This window comes from Sarcophilus harrisii, chromosome X (assembly GCF_902635505.1).
Source record: "Sarcophilus harrisii chromosome X, mSarHar1.11, whole genome shotgun sequence".
NCBI lineage: Eukaryota > Metazoa > Chordata > Mammalia > Dasyuromorphia > Dasyuridae > Sarcophilus > Sarcophilus harrisii.
In genome coordinates, this window is record NC_045432.1 from 74593180 (window position 1) to 74606165 (window position 12986).

General features: G+C 34.5%; 1 long non-coding RNA gene across 1 annotated transcript; it reads left to right on the forward strand.

Moving 5' to 3' along the window:
• Positions 1-5168: 5168 nt before the first annotated feature.
• LOC116420310 lies at positions 5169-12595 on the forward strand. Its single transcript, XR_004230601.1, has 2 exons — positions 5169-5425; positions 12473-12595. It is a non-coding gene; the product is annotated as an uncharacterized LOC116420310 (long non-coding RNA).
• Positions 12596-12986: the final 391 nt, after the last annotated feature.

A 12986-nucleotide genomic window follows, 5' to 3' on the forward strand; every position in this document is an offset into this window, starting at 1 on the left:
TTCTTTGCAAGAATCAAATTAAATATGGCTAGAAAAAGGAGTGTTTCAAATAATTGGCATAATGGACCATGGCATCCCCAATCACTTGGAACCATTGATCAGAGCCAGGAATGAATTTTGCCCTGCATCTATGTGCTCTTTTTTGCAATTGAAATCATGCACTTTCTCTAGAATTGGGTTCCATGTCACTTTTGAATGACTATTTTTAGAAAATGGACACTAAAATGCCATTTGTGCTTCTTTTTTTAAGATTACAGCAATGCTTATTCCCTATTGACAGCTGTATTTTTGAGTTGCTAAATGTCCCCTAGACATCCTGAAACCCCATTGTTTGTATGAGTCTTTCCACATGTGTCTCAGAATTTTGTGAGTCTTTAGCACTTGCATCATTATTTTCTTCTTCCCTGAGATGTATTTTCAGTATTCAATATTGTCTAATTTAAGATGATTTCTCTGAAAAAAAAAAAACCTTTTAAACAAACCTTTAATATGTCTGCAGGAATAAAATTAAACATTGCTGGAAGAAGAGGCTTTTCAAGCAGAAGGTATAATGAACCATGAATTCAACAATCATCTGGTGCCATGGATCAGAGACATGAAAGAATTTAGCCCTGTATGTATTTACTCTTTTTTTGAAATTGGAGTCATTTACTCTCCAAACTTGGGTTCCCTGACTATTTTTTGAAAATGGTCACTAACATGCTATATGTGGTTCTTTCTTCAGGTTTACAGCCATGCTTATTTTCTCTCAATGGGTTTCTTTTTCAGCTGCTGAAGTGCCTCTAGTCATTCTGGAATCATATTGTTTGTATGACTATTTGAACAATGTCCCTCAGGATGTTGTGGGCCTTTAGTACCCACAGCATCATCTTTTTCTTGTTTTCTGATGTGTATATTCAGAATTCACACTTTCTAATTGAAGACAATTTTTTGAAAAAAAAAATCCTTTAAAAAACTTTTAATAGCTTTGCAGTAATAAAATTAAACACTGCTGGAAGAAAGTGCTTTTCAACTAATTCAGGTAATGGACCATGGAGTCCCCAATCAACTGGTGCCATTGAGGCAGACAAGAAAGAATTTTTCCCTGCATTTATGTAGTCTTTTTTTGGAATGGGCGTCATTTACTCTCCAAAACTGGGTTCAATGACACTTTTGCTTGTCCATTTTTTGAAAATGGACACTAACATGCCATTGGTGCTTTTTTTTCTGGACTATAAGCCTTGCATATTTCCTGTCGACAGATGTGTTTTTGACCTGCTGAAGGTCCACTAGATATTCTGAAAGCCCATTGTTTATATGACTCTTTGAACAATGTGTCTCAGAATGTTGTGGGCCTTTAGTACTCATAGCATCATCTCTTCTTTGTTGAGATGTATATTCAGAGCTTAATACTGTCTAATTTGAGATAATTAAAAAAAACTTCCATCCTTTAAGGTCTTTGTAAGAATCAATAAAATATGGCTGGAAAAAGGGGATTTTCAAGTAATACATATAATGGACCATTGGGTCCTCAATGATATGCCGACATGGATCAGAGACATGAATGAATTTTACCATGCATGTGTGTGCTCTTTTCTGGCAAAGTCATTTACTCTCCAAAATTGGGTTCTATGACACATTTTGAATGACTGTTTTAGAAAATGTCCATTAACATGCCATTTGTGCTTCTTTCTTCAAGATTATTGTCATGCTTGTTGCGTTTCAATGGGTGTATTTTTGAGCTGATGAAGTATCACTAGCCTTTCTGAAATCACATTTTTTGTATGACTCAGTGAAACAACATGTCTCAGAATGGAGTGGGCCTTTAGCATCTACAACATCAATTTCTTCTTGTTCCCTGAGATCTATAGTCACAATTAAAAACTGTCTAATTTAAGATAATTTTCAGAAAAAAAACTGTAATCCATTAAGGTGTTTGCAAGAATCAAAATAAACATTTCAGGAAGGAGGAGATTTTCAAGTAGAAGGCATAATGAACAATACCCCTTCTGTAACTTGGGGCCATGGATGTGAAACATAAAAGAATTTTGCCTCGCATGTGTGCGCTCTTTTTTGCACTTCAAGTCATTTGCTCTCCAGAATTGGGTTCCATGACAATTTTGAATGACTGTTTTTACAAAATGGACACTAACATGTCATTTGTGTTTCTTTCTTTAGAATCACAACCATGCTTATTTCTTGTGGACATCTGTACTTTTGAGCTGCTGAAGGTCCACTACACATTCTGATAACCCAATGTTTGTATGACTCTGAACAATGGGTCTCAGAATGTTGTGGGCCTTTAGTGCCCACAGCATCATCTTTTTCTTCTTTGCGAAGATGTATATTCAGATTTATGACTGTCAAATTTGAGATAATTTTCTGAAAAAAAACCAAAACCTTCAATCCTTTAAGAGTTTTGCAAGAATCAATTAAATATGGCTGAAAAAAAGGGGTTTTCAAATAATAGGCATAATGAACCATTGGTTCCCCAATAACCTACGAACATGGATCAGAGACATGAATGAATTTTGCCATGCATGTGTGTGTTCTTTTTTTAAATTAAATTTTGCTCTCTAAAATTGTGTTCCATGACACTTTTGAATGACTGTTTGAAAAATGTCCACTAACATGCCATTTGTGCTTCTTTCTTCAGCATTACAACCGTGCTTATTGCCTGTCAATGGGTGTATTTTTGAGATGCTGAAGTGCCACTGGCCTTTCTGAAATCACATTGTTCTGAAGCTGCACAATATGTCTTAGAATGGCGTGGACCTTTAGTACTCACAACATCATCATCTTTTCTTCCCTGAGGTATATATTCAAAATTAAAAACTGTCTAATTTAAGATAATTTTCTGAAAAAAATCTTTAAACTATTAATATCTTTGCGAGAATCAAGTTAAACATTGCTTAAAGAAGAGACTTTTCAAATAGAAAGCATAATGAACCATGTACTCCCCAATCTCCTGGTGGCATGGAACAGAGACACGAAAGAATTTAGACCTCCATGTATGTGCTCTTTTTCAATTGAAGTCATTTACTCTCCAAAATTGTGTTCCATGACATTTTTGAATGATTGTTTTTAGAAAATGCACACTAACATGACATGTGTGTTTTTCTCTTCAGGCTTACAGCCATGCTTATTTCCGGTCTTTTCAGTATTCAGAATTGTTGAATTTAAGAAATTTCTCTGAAAAACAAGACCTTTTTAAACAAACTTTTTTGTCCTTTTCTTTTTTCTTTTTTTATTATTATACCTTTATAGTTAAAAGATATATCCATGGGTAATTTTTCAGCATTGACAATTGCAAAACCTTTTGTTCCAATTTTTCCCTGTTTTCCCTCCACCCCCACCCCCACCCCAGATGTCAGGATGACCAATACATTAAAGAAACTTTTAATATCTTTGCAGGGATCAAATTATACATGGCTAGAAAAAGGGACTTTTCAAGTAGAAGGCATAATGGACCATAAAGTCCCCAATCACCTGGTACCATACATGACAACCATGAAAGAATTTAGCTGTGCATGTATGTACTCTTTTTACAAGTGAAGTCATTTACTTTCTCTAAAATTAAGTTCCATGACACTTTTGAATGACTATTTTTAGAAAATGGACACTAATGTGCCATGTGAGATTCTTTGTTCATTCTTTGTTCAGTCATGCTTATTTCCTGTTGAAGGCTGTATTTTTGAGCTGCTGAAAGTCCACTAGACATTCTGAAAGCCGATTGTTTGTATGACTCTTTGAACAATGTGTCTCAGAATGTGGTAGGCCTTTAGTATGTACAGCATTAACTTCTTCATTTTTGTTCAGATATATATTCAGAATTTAAAACTGTCTAATTTAAGATAATTTTCTGGAAAAAACCGTTTAATACTTTAAAGTCTTTACAAGAATCAAATTAAATATGGCTGGAAGAAGGGGCTTTTCAAGTAGTAAGCATAATGAACAGTGAAGACACCCCATTAACCTGGAGTCATGGATCAGACACCAGAAAATATTTAGTCCTGCATGTATGTGCTGTTTAAGTCTAAAATTGTTTTCCATGACACTTTTGAATGACTGTTTTTAGAAAATGGAAACTAACATGCCATGTGAACTTCTTTCTTTAGGAATACAAACATGTTTATTTCTTGTCGATGGCTGTATTTTTGAGTTGCTAAAGGTCCCCTAGGCATCCTGAAACCCCGTTGTTTGTTTGATTTTTTAAACAATGTGTTTCAGAATGGAGTGGGCCTTTGTACTTACACTATCTTCTTCCCTGACATATATGTTCAGTATTTCAAATTGTCTAATTTAAGATAATTTCTCTGGAAAACAAAGCCTTTAAACAAGCTTTTAATATCTTTGCAGGAATAAAATTAAACATTGCTGGAAGAAGGGATTTTTCAAGTACAAGGCACAATAAACCATTCATTAACTCCCCAATCATTTGGTGCCATGGATCAGAGACATGAATGAATTTAGCACTACATGTATGTGTTCTTTTTTTACAATGGAAGTCATTTGCTTTCTCTAAAATTGGGTTCCAAGCCACTTTCGAATGACTATTTTTAGAAAATGGACAGTAACATGCCATGTGAGATTCTTTCTTCAGGATTACAGCCATGCTTTTGTTCAATCGAAGGGTGTATTTTTGAGTTGCTGAAAGTCCACTGTCCATTAAGAAATCCCCTTGTTTGTATGACTCTTTGAACAATGTGTCTCTGAATGTTGTGAGCCTTTAGTACCCACCGCATCAACTTCTTCATTTTGGCTGAGATATATATTCAGAATTCAAAACTGTTCAATTTAAGATAATTTTCTGAAAAAAAAAGTTTAATCCTTTAAAGTCTTTGCAAGAATCACACTAAATATGGCTGGAAGAAAAGGGTTTTCAAGGAATAAGTGTAATGAACAATGGAGACTCCCCATTAACCTGGAGCCATAGATCAGACAGACACCTGAAAATATTCATCTCTGCCCGTATGGGCACTTTAAGTCATTTACTTTCTCTAAAAATATTTTCCATGACACATTTGAATATGTATTTTTAGAAAATGGAAACTAACATGCTGTGTGAATTTCATTCTTTAGGTCTACAATTATGCTTATTTCTTGTCAATGGCTGTATTTTTGAGCAGCTGAAGGTCCCCTGCGCATCCTGAAATTCCATTGTTTGTATGATTTTATTAACAATGTGTTTCAGAATGTAGTGGGCCTTTAGTACTTAGAACATCTTCTTCTTCCCTGAGATGCCTTATAAATATTCAAAATTGTTGAATTTAAGATAACTTTTCTGGAAAACAAACCCCATTAAACAAACTTTTAATATCTTTGCAGGAATGAAATTAAAAATTGCTGGAAGAAGGGACTTTTCAAGTAGAAGGCATAATGAAACATTAACTTCCTAATCACCTGGAGCCATGGATTAGAGACATGAACTACTTTATTTCTGCATGTATGTGCTCTTTTTTGCAAGTGAAGTCATTCACTTTCTCTAAAATTGGGTTCCATGACAATTTTGAATGACTACTTTTAGAAAATGGACACTAATGCGTCATGTGAGATTCGTTGGTCAGGCTTACAGCCATGCTTATTTTCAGTCGAAGGCTGTATTTTTGAGCTGCTCAAGGTCCACTAGACATTCTGAAAGCCCATTGTTTGTATGACTCTTTGAACAATGTGTCTCAGAATGTTGTGGGCCTTTAGTACCCACAGCATCAACTTCTTCATTTTGGTTGAGATATATATTCAGAATTCAAAACTGTCTAATTTGAGATAGTTTTCTAAAAAAAAAAAAAAAAACCTTTATTCCTTTCAAGTCTTTGTAAGTATCTAATTAAATATGACTGGAAGAAGGGACTTTTCAAGTAGAAGACATAATGAACCATGAACTCCCCAATCACCTGGAGCCATGGATCAGAGGCATGAATGAATTTAGCTCTGTACATATGTGTTCTTTTTTGTGATTAAAGTCATTTAGTTTCTCTAAAATTTGGTTCCATGATACTTTGAATGACTATTTTTAGAAAATGGACACTAACATGCTATGTGAGATTCGTTGTTCAGGATTACAGCCATGCTGATTTCCAGTCAAAGGCAGTATTTTTGAGCTTCTAAAGGTCCACTACCATTCTGAAACCGCATTGTTTGTATGACTCTTTGAACAATGTGTCTCAGAATGTTGTGGGCCTTTAGTGCTTGCAACATTTTCTTCCTTGAGATGTCGTTTCACTATTCAAAATTGTTTAAAGATAAGTTTTCTTGAAAACAAAACTTTTTAAAACAAATTTTAATGTCTTTGCAGGGATAAAATCATACATTGCTGGAAGAAAGGACTTTTTAAGTAGAAGGTCTAATGTACCATGAAGTTCTGAATCACCTGCTGCCATTCATTAGAGATATGTAAGAATTTAGCTCTGCATTTATGTGCTCTTTTTTGCAACTGAAGTCATTTACTTTCTCTAAAATTGGTTTCCATGACAATTTTGAATGACTATTTTTAGAAAAAGGACACTAACATGCCATGTGACCTTCTTCCTTTAGGAATATAAACATGCTTATTTCTTGTCTATGGCTGTATTTTTGTGCTGCTGAAGTTCCCTATGCATCCTGAAATCCCATTGTTTGTATGTTTTTTTCAACAATGTGTTTCAGAATGTAGTGGGCCTTTAGCCCTTACAACATCTTCTTCTTCCCTTAGATATCTTTTCAGTATTCAAAATTCTCGAATTTCAGATAATTTCTCTGGGAAACAAAACCCTTTAAACAAACTTTTAATATCTTTGCAGGAATAAAATGAAAAATTGCTGGAAGAAGGGACTTTTCAAGTAGAAACCATAATGTACCATGAAGTCCTCTATCACCTGGTGCCGTAGAACAGAGACACGAAAGAATTTAACTCTGCATGTATGTGCTCTTTTTTGCAATTGAAGTCATTTACTTTCTTTAAAACTGGGTTCCATGATACTTTTGAATGACTATTTTTAAAAAATGGACTCAAATGGACTCTAACCTTCCATGTCAGATTCTTTATTCAGGCTTACAGTCATGCTTATTTCCTGTCAAAGTGTGTATTTTTGTGCTGCTGAAAGATCCCTATGCATCCTGAAACCCCATTGTGTGTATGACTCTTTAAATAATGTGTCTCAAAATGTTGTGGGCCTTTAGTACCCACAACATCATCTTCCCTGATATGTCTTTTCAGTTTTCAAATTTGTCAAATTTATGATAATTTCTATGGAAAACAAAACCCTTTAAACAACCGTTTAATGTCTTGGCAGGAATAAAATTAAACATTGCTGGAAGAAGGGACTTTTCCAGTAGATGGCATAATGAACTATGAACTCTGCAATCACCTGGTGCCGTGGATCAGAGATAAGAACGAATTTATCTCTTCATGTTTATTTTCTCTAAAATTGCGGTCCATGACACTTTCGAATGATTATTATTAGAAAATGGATATCACAGTGCCATGGGAGATTCTTTGTTCAAGTTTACAGCCATGCTTATTTCATGTTGAAAGATGTAGTTTTGAGCTTCTTAAGGTCCACTATCCATTAAGAAACCCCCTTGTTTGTAGTCTTTGAACAAGGTGTCTCTGTATGTTGTGGGCCTTTAGTACCCACTGCATCAACTTCTTCATTTTGGCTGAGATATATGTTCAGAATTCAAAACTGTCCAATTTAAGATAATTTTCTGAAAAAAAAAGTTTGATCCCTTAAAGTCTTTGCAAGAATCAAATTAAATATGGCTGGAAGAAGGGGCTTTTAGGTAGTAGCCATAATAAACAATGGAGAATCTCCATTAACCTGGAGCCATGTATCAGAGAGCTGAATATATTTATCTCTGCAGGTATGTGCTCTTAAGTCATTTACTTTCTCGAAAGTTGTTTTCCGCAACACTTTGAATGACTGTTTTTAGAAAGTGGACACTAACATGTCATGTGAACATCTTTCTTTAGGACTACATATATGCTTATTTCTTGCGATGGCTGTATTTTTGCACTGCTGAAGGTCTCCTAGCATCCTGAAATCCCATTATTTGTATGATTTTTTAAACAATGGGTCTCAGAATGTAGTGGGCCTTTAATACTTACTACATCTTCTTCCCAGAGATGTCTTTTCACTATTCAAAATTGTTGAATTTAAGATAATTTTTCTGGAAAACAAAACCCATTAAACAAACTTTTAATATCTTTGCAAGAATAAAATTAAACATTGCTAGAAGAAGGGACTTTTCAAGTAGAAGACATAATGAACCATTAACTCCCTAATCACATGATGTCATTGATCAGAGACATGAACTAATTTAGCTCTGCATGGATGTGCTCTTTTTTGCAAGTGAAGTCATTTACTTTCTGTAAAATTGGGTTCCATGACACTTTCGAATGACTTTAGAAAATGGACACTAACATGCCATGTGAAATTCTTTGTTCAAGCTTACAGCCACACTTATTTCATGTCAAAGCCTATATTTTTGAGTTCCTGAAGGTCCACTAGACAATCTGAAAGCCCATTTTTTGTATGACTCTGAACAATGTGTGTCAGAATGTTGTGGGACTTTAGCACCCACAGAATCATCTTCTTATTTTTCCCCAATATGTATATTCAGAATTCAATTTGTCTAATTTAACACAATTTTCTGAAAAAAAAAACCTTTAATGCTTTAAAATCTTTGCAAAAATCAAATTAAGCATGGCTGCGAGGAGGGGCTTTTTAGGTAGTAGGCATAATGAAAAATGGAGACTTCCCATTAACCTGGAGCCATGGATCAGAGACCTGAAAATATCTAACCCTGCATGTATGTGCTCTTTACGTCATTTACTTTCACTAAAATTGTTTTCCATGACATGTTTGAATGATTGTATTTAGAAAATGGACACTAACATCCTGTGTGAACTTCTTTTTTTAGGACTACAAACATGCTTATTTCTTGTCAATGACTGTATTTTTGCGCTGCTGAAGGTCCCCTAGGCATCCTGAAAACTCATTGTTTGTATGATTTTTTTAAACAATGTGTTTCAGAATGTAGCAGGCCTTTAGTGCTTACAACATCTTCTTCCCTGAGATGTTGTTTCAATGTTCAAAATTGTTGAATTTACCATAACGTTCCTGGAAAAGAAAAGCTTTTTAAACAAATTTTAATGTCTTTGCAGGGATAAAATTATACATTGCTGGAAGAAGGGACTTTTCAAGTTGAAGGCGTAATGAACCATTAACTCCCCAATCATCTGGTGCCATGGATTGGAGATAGGAACAAATTTAGCTCTGCATGTATGTGCTCTTTTTTTCAATTGAAGTCATTTGCTTTCTCTAAAATTGGGTTCCATGACAATGTTGAATGTCTATTTTTAGAAAATGGACAGAAACATGCCATGTCAGATTCTTTATTCAGGCTTACACTCATGCTTATTTTCTGTCAAAGTCTGTATTTTTGCATTGCTGAAGGTTCCCTATGCCTCCTGAAAGCTCATTATTTGTATGACTCTTTGACCAATGAGTCTCAGAACATTATGGGCCTTTAGTACCCACAACATCATCTTCCCTGATATGTCTTTTCACTATTCAAAACTGCCAAATTTAAGATAATTTCTCTGGAAAACAAAACCCTTTAAACAAACATTTAATGTTTTTGCAGGAATAAAATTAAACATTGCTGGAAGAAGGGACTTTTCAAGTAGAAGGCATAATGAACCATGAACTCCCCGATCACTTGATGCCAATGATCAGAGATGAAAGAATTCAGCTCTGCATGTATGTGCTCTTTTTTTTCAAGTGAAGTCATTTACTTTCTCAAAAATTGGGTTCCATGACACTTTTGAATGATTGTTTTTAGAAAATGAACACTAACATGCCAGGCTTACAGTCATGCTTATTTACTGTCAAAGTCTGTGTTTTTGAGCTGCTCAAGGTCCACTAGACATTATGAAAACCCATTGTTTTTATGATTCTTTGAACAATGTGGCTCCGAATGTTTGGACCTTTAGTACCCACAGCATCAACTTCTTCATTTTGGCTGAGATACATATTCAGAATTCAAAACTGTCTAATTTGAGACAATTTTCTGGAAAAAAAACTTTATTCCTGTAAACACTTTGCAAGAATTAAATTAAATATGGCTGAAAGAAGGGGGTTTTCAGGTAGTAAGCGTAGTGAAGAATGGAGACTCCCCATGAATCTGGTTCCATGGATCAGAGACCTGAAAATACTTAGCCCTGCACATGTGTGCTCTTTAAGTCATTTACTTTAACAAAAATTATTGTCCACAGCACTTTTGAATGACTGTTTTTAGAAAATGGACACTAACATGTCATGTGAACTTCTTTGTGTAAAACAGCCACGGACAAGTAATAAGCATGTTTTTATGTATAAGAATAAAAACATGCTTATTTCTTGTCCTTGGCTGTTTCTTTTCTTTTCTTTTCTTTTCTTTGCACTTCTGATGGTTTTCTAGGTATCCTGAAACCCCTTTGTTTGTATGATCTTTTGTAGTTACAATATCTTCTTCTTCCCTGAGATATCTTTTCAGTATTCAAAATTCTTGAATTTAAGATAATTTCTCTGCAAAACAAAACCCTTTAAACAAACTTTTAATATCTTTGCAGGAATAAAATTAAAAATTGCTGGAAATGGAACTTTTTAAGAATAAGGTATAATGAACCATTAACTTCCCAATCACCTGGATCCCTGGATCAGAGATATGAACGAATTTAGCTTTGCATCTAGGCACTCTATTTTGCAATTGAAGTCATTTACTTTCCCAAAATTTGGTTCCATTACATTTTTGAATGACTATTTTTAGAAAATGGACACTAACGTGCAATGTGAGATTCTTTGTTCAAGCTTACAGTGATGATTATTTTCAGTCGAAGGCTGTATTTTTGAGCTGCTGAAGGTCCACTTCACATTCTGAAAGCCCGTTGTTTATGTGACTCTTTGAACAATGTGTCTCAGAATGTTGTGGGTCTTTAGTACCCACAGCACCAACTTCTTCATTTTGGCTGAGATGTGTGTTCAGAATACAAAACTGTCTAATGTAAGATGATTTTCTGGAAAAAAAAGCGTTAATCCTTTAAGGATTTACAAGAATCAAATTAAAAATTGCTGAAAGAAGGGTCTTACAAAGTAGTAGGCATAATGAACAATGGAGTTCCCAGTAACCAAGGGCAATGAATCAGAGACATGAAAAAATTTTGCCCTGCATGTATGTGCTCTTTTTCACAAATGAAGTCATTTACTTTCTCTAAAATTGTTGTCCATGACAGTTTTGCATGAATATTTTTAGAAAAGGGACATTAACATGCCATGTGAACTTCTTTCTTTAGAACTACAAATATGCTTATTTCTTGTCGACGGCTGTATTTTTGCGCTGCTGAATGTCCCCTAGGCATCCTGAAACACCATTGTTTTTATGATTTTTTAAACAATGGTTCTAAGTATGTAGTGGACCTTTTGTACTTACAATATCTTCTTCCCTGAGATATCATTTCAGTATTTAAAATTCTTAAATTTAAGATAATTTCTCTTGAAAACAAAACCCTTTAAATAATCTTTTAATATCTTTGCAGGAATAAAATTAAAAATTGATGGAAGAAGGGACTTTTCAAGTAGAGGACATAATATACCATGAAGTCCCCCATCACCTGGTGCCATGGTTCAGAGACATGAAAGAATTTTACTCTGCATGTATCTGCTCTTGTTTGCAATTGAAGTCATTTACTTCCTCTACAATAGAGTTCCATGAAAATTTTGAATGACTATTTTGAGAATTGGGATACTAACATGCCATGTTAACCTCTTTCTTTAGGACTACAAACATGCTTACTTCTTCTTGATGGATGTATTTTGCGCTGCTGAAGATTCCCTATGCACCCTGAAACACCATTTTTGTATGATTTTTTAAAGAATGTGTCTTAGAATATTGTGGGCTTTTAGTACCCACAATATCCTCTTCCCTGATATGTCTTTTCATCTTCTATTTTAATCTTCTAATTTAAGATAATTTCTCTGGAATAAAAAACGCTTTAACAAACTTGTATTATCTTTGCAGGAATAAAATTAAACATTGCTGGAAGAAGGGACTTTTCAAGTAGAAGGCATAATGAACTATTAACTCCCCAATCACGTGGAGTCATAGATCAGAGACATGAAAGAATTTAGCTCTACATCTATGTGCTCTTTTTCACAATTGAAGTCATTTACTTTCTCTACAATTGTTGTCTATGTCAGTTTTACATGACTGTCTTTAGAAAAGGGAAACTAACATGCCTTGTGAACGTATTTTTAGGACTACAAACATGCTTATTTCTTGTCAATAACTGTATTTTTGCGCTGCTGAAGGTTCCCTAGGCATCCTGAAATCTCATTGTTTGTATGATTTTATTTTAGTACTTAGAACATCTTCTTCTTCCCTGAGATGCCTTATAAATATTCAAAATTGTTGAATTTAAGATAACTTTTCTGGAAAACAAACCCCATTAAACAAACTTTTAATATCTTTGCAGGAATGAAATTAAAAATTGCTGGAAGAAGGGACTTTTCAAGTAGAAGGCATAATGAACCATGAACTTCCCAATCACCTGGAGCCATGGATTAGAGACATGAACTACTTTATTTCTGCATGTATGTGCTCTTTTTTGCAAGTGAAGTCATTCACTTTCTCTAAAATTGGGTTCCATGACAATTTTGAATGACTACTTTTAGAAAATGGACACTAATGCGTCATGTGAGATTCGTTGGTCAGGCTTACAGCCATGCTTATTTTCAGTCGAAGGCTGTATTTTTGAGCTGCTCAAGGTCCACTAGACATTCTGAAAGCCCATTGTTTGTATGACTCTTTGAACAATGTGTCTCAGAATGTTGTGGGCCTTTAGTACCCACAGCATCAACTTCTTCATTTTGGTTGAGATACACATTCAGAATTCAAAACTGTCTAATTAGAGATAGTTTTCTAAAAAAAATAAACCTTTATTCCTTTCAAGTCTTTGTAAGTATCTAATTAAATATGGCTGGAAGAGG